Raw genomic sequence first — 4,616 nt, 5'->3', positions numbered from 1 at the left:
GAGAAGGGTCCCGGCAGCGCAGGGAGGCGCCGGAGGAGGAAGCCCGCGCCTTGAGGAAGTCTTGCCTTGCTCCCAATCTTGAATCCGGGTCTGAGGGGCCTGAAGGTAGGAGACATTTGTCTGGCCACCCTTCCTCTCAGTGCAGTTCTTGCCGCAGGACAAGCTGCACTGTGCTGTGGACATCACTTGCCACTCCTTTGGGGGTGGTATTTGGATCGTGGCTTCCTTGGCTAGAAAATAAGTTGAGAGAGTAGGAGGGGCCATTTCCTCATGTGGGCTGTTGACTTTTTGTTGTTGTTGTTGACATTCAGTGAATAAATCAAAGGAGTGATGGGTTTGCTGTTTGTTTTATGGGTAAAGTTGGGTGCAGAAACTGAGCTATAGTAAGATACTTGCGTTCATCTCTGTGGAAGCCGACTTACCCACTTGTAAAGGCGGCTATAACAATGGAAAATGTAGAAATCTTAACTTGGGCACTTAATAATTCTTTTCTTAAGAGAGATCTTTTATTAGTTAAGGCCTAAAACTTTAGGGATGTTCTCCCCCCCACCCCCCTTCACTTATTTTTATTTTTTAACTTCCAAAAACAAAAAGAGCAGAGAAGATTTTAATACATGGAAACATTGGCTGTAAATTACGATAACTGTTTTGATCATCAAATCTTAAAAGTAAAAGCAGTATGTTAAGTGTGTGCTGTAAGTGAAACTTCATGCTTTTTAGCGTTCATAAGGAAAGGTTTAATTAGCAACTAAGGCTTGTCTCTTAAATATATCTAACTGTAATGACTATTTAGCATAATTTTCTATTGGAAAGCTGCAAACTTCTGAGGTATACATGTTACAAGAAATGTTCACTTGTCTAGGTTCATGAGGAAAACTTTAATTTTTGCCTTACAGATCAAGCAATAGAACTAGACCATGCAAAACAGCACTGGGTAGGTGCATTTCCAGGTAACAGTAAAGTTTACCTGAAATGTCATTCTGTTAGCATGCGTTTGTGGCAAGATTGCTTTTAATTCAGTGACTCGTAATGTTCCTTACTTTTCTGGAATATATCTTAAACCCTTTTGTTCTGGTTACTAGATAGTGTCAGTGCCAAAATAATGGTGATGCATAGTTATCTAATATTTATATAGCACTTATTTTGTAGCAGTTGCCCAAGTTCTAATTCTGACTCCGTAGTGATGTTCTTCATGGCCTCAGGTAAGTCATTCCAACTCTGTGTGCCTTATTCTTTGTAAAACGGGGGATCTTAGTTCATCTAACAAGAATGATGTGAGACTTGGTTAACGTTACTACAGTGATTTCAGATAAAGTGCTAACTAAATACAGTTCACCCTAGATACAGGCATTTAGTAATGTGTTTGGTAGTGGTATCAGAATATTTTTGGGAGTGCTGTATATTGAATTTGAGATTTCTTTATTTCTCCAGTGAAAATGTGTTCAACATCAAAATGGCAGAGTACAACTTGCTTTAAAACTGGAATTGCTTTAAATATTGTACCTACTGCTTTAAAGCTGGTACAAAGTGTGTGGGGGAAAGCAAACAGCTGGGCAGTAGTTGTTGAGCATTTATTTTTCTGTGAGACCTGAAGTGAGAGTTTGTATTGGTGCCTGCAATAATTGATGACCTTGCTAAGGCACAAAATAAGCACAGTGGTAACACCTTATATTGCTTAGGTGACATTGATGATGTCATCTGTTTTTAAAAAAGAAACAGAACTTTGATCTTGGCAGGTATAAAGCCTTTTAGTTCACCTTTCAGGGTTCATTTTTTTTGTTGTGGATGTGTTACTAATGGATTTTAAGTGTACAAAGGATCCTAAATTGGGTTCTGGGAGTAGTAAGACTGCTACAGGGATTAAAGTTGGTCTGTTTGAGTGTTTGTTTTGAATATTGCATGCTCTGTGTTTTGGATAATGTTGAAATGGAGGTCTCCTTCTGAATGGCATGTCAATGTTAAGGTGTATTTTCATCAATTGATGTAAGCCAGTTGCAAGCCCATCGGAGAAACTGCAACTTGTAGGTGGCCAAGCCTAATTCTATTATTTTCCTCCCCCTCAAAAATAGTAGTGAAATCGTTTTTTGGTAAGAGTGAAAATGGAAATAGGTTTGATCGAAAGATTTGATCTTTATAGACAGCTGTTTATTTTAATATATTGATTTACCCTTTAATTTCTTCTTGAGGCTGGAAAGCCAAGACCTGTATTGGTTACATTTGTATAATGCCATTTTACAGCCATCGTTACACAAGTAGAACTGAGGATGTAATTTGAAGACAGGTTGCACAGGTGTGACAGAGGGGTAATTTGTCTAGCAGAGTAGTTGTTATACTGGTATATTTTAAGGTTGCAGTGTGACTTTCAGAGCTAAGGTTGAGCATAGGGCTGGCAGTTAGAAGAAATATTTCACTTGTAAAATGAACGCATTGGATGAAATCCTGATAGACATGATGTCTCGCATACACAGTCTTTGTCATTACTTTTAGGGCAGAATTCTTAGGAGATATGTCAAGCATTTAGATGATAAATATTTGTAATACGTTGTTCAGTGTGTAGCCTTAATTCTTCTCCTAATGCAGGGGCAGACAGAATATGGCCCATCAGGCCATTTTATATGGCCTGTGGGACCCCTAAAAAATTTAGAAAAGTTAATATTTATCTTCCCCTAGCTGCCTGTCAAAGTTGACAGAAAATGGGGGCAGTAGGACCCAAGGGAAGCCACTGGCAGGATCGAGCAACTGCAGAAGCAAGGCCCAGTGGCCCCCAACCCCAGACAGAAGCCCTGTGTGGAGCAGAGGCTTCTGGCCTCAGCCCCTGGGTCTGTTCCTGCCTCCCTGTGCCAGAGGGTAATTCAGATAAGAAGTGGGAGAGGCAGGGGAGGACTGCAGGCAATCACCCCAGTCCTCAGTGTTGGGCCGAGCTGGTTGCTACGGTCCCAGCACTGCAGCCAGGAGCCATGTGGAGCCAGAATGGCTGATGGGGTGGAGAGGAGTGGTAGTAGCTGCAGGCCGGAAAGCTGTGAAAGAGGCAGCAGGCAAGGAAGATGGGTAATGAGCAGGCACATGGAGCTCAGCAGTAGTTGGGTGGAAGTGTGGGGTCCATGGGGCCAGGGCCAGCGGGGCCCAGAGTGGGGCGGCAGGAGCGGGGGGCCGGGCTGGATTCCCCTCTCCCTGCTGGCACGGTCTGGCTTCATAGAGCCCTGCCGGCCCCTGCCACCCAGCTCTGGGCCCTGCTAGCACTGGCCTTCGCTCACTGCATGGACCCCATGCGCCCTCCCATCACTGCATTCGGTGTGCCTGCTTGCTGCCACTTCCTTCTGCTTGCCACAGCCACTTGCCTGCTGCTGCCACCACTCCCTTCCACCACCCTGCCAGTCGGTCTGGCACTGCATGGTTCTTGGCTGCAACACCAGGCCACAGGACGCAGCAGGAGCCGGCCCGGCTCCTACGATTCTTTGCTGGCCCCGTGCCATGCTGGCTGGGCCAGTCTGGATCCTGCTGTCTCGGTCATGCAGCTGGAACATGGTTTCAGAGCAGTGAGGGGGGAGGACAGGATGACAGGGAAGTGGCAGAAGGTCAGCTGGGGGAGGGGGAGTGGCTGGGAGTGGGAGCATGGGGCCGTGCCAGTGCCCTGGGGCCAGCAGCCCAGAGACTGGGCTTGGAGCAGTACTGTGGGGCAGGGGGTGGCGGGGAAGCTCTGCCTGCCGCGGAGGGGATGTGGGCAAATCCTCCCCCTCTACATGTGCCACAACCCTCTCCCAGGACCCTCTCCCCACACAGCACCCCACAAACCCCACAGCCACCCACACCACATATCCACATACACCCCTATAATATACAAGACTAAAACTTCATTTTAAGTTATTGTGCTATCTCGTCTATGTACGTTGCACAAGCACATGTAAATCAGGCCAAAATATTTTTTTAAATCAAATTAATGAATGTTGTAGGAAATGTTTGATTTTTAGAATATAACTTTGGTATTTTTCTGGTCCTGAGATGACAAACCGTTGCTGAAAGGAGTACTTCTGCAGGGGGAAGAAGAGGAACTTCTGGTGGCAGAGGTCAGGGGCTAGGGGTAGGACTTCCGGTCACAAAATGATGACCAGGGCAGGACACCTGTCAAGGGATGGGGCTCCCCTTGTGGCCCTTGCCAGCTTGCCAAAACTTGGTAAGTGGCCCTCTGCTCAAAATAATTGCCTGCCCCTGTCCTAATGTATCCAGCTAGTGTATTGAATAGAATAGGATCCTGGAAAAGAGTAATGTGTGATTCATGTAATTAAAGGATGTATCATAATACAATGCAAGGGAGAAGAATTAAGGTTTCCCAAGTATTTAACTTGTGGCCTATTCAAAAGAAACACAAAACTATTTTAAAAAGTTTCTATGCTCCTTAAAGGAAAAATATATAATTATTCATATCTGTAACAGCCTGCAGTTATAGACTTGTCTATAACAGTCTCTTGCATGCATCATTGTCGCAGGGTTTGAGATCTGTGTTAGCTTTCGCTAGGCAAAGGTGGTTGTCCCAGATGACACCAAAAATCATCTTCCCATGTGCTGTCTGTGAAGAGTTTGGAGTGAACTTTAAAAAAAAAAAAAAAAAAAAAAAAATT

The 4,616-nt window shown here is 44.7% G+C and overlaps 1 protein-coding gene across 2 annotated transcripts in view; it reads left to right on the top strand.

The window, feature by feature from the left end:
* The first annotated feature begins 844 nt into the window (after window positions 1–844).
* The window catches only part of SIAH1 (siah E3 ubiquitin protein ligase 1), a 36,033-nt gene continuing 32,261 nt past the window's right edge, over window positions 845–4,616 (top strand). For both annotated transcript variants that reach the window (XM_019505670.1, XM_019505667.1), the window contains exon 1: window positions 845–934. The gene's annotated coding sequence lies outside the window, so the exon portion shown is untranslated. The remainder of the gene's footprint in view (window positions 935–4,616) is intronic.

The sequence above is a fragment of the Gavialis gangeticus genome, unplaced genomic scaffold (genome assembly GCF_001723915.1).
Source record: "Gavialis gangeticus isolate Ggan-Ray unplaced genomic scaffold, GavGan_comp1, whole genome shotgun sequence".
Classification (NCBI taxonomy): domain Eukaryota; kingdom Metazoa; phylum Chordata; order Crocodylia; family Gavialidae; genus Gavialis; species Gavialis gangeticus.
This window is presented reverse-complemented; position numbering and strand designations above follow the sequence as displayed.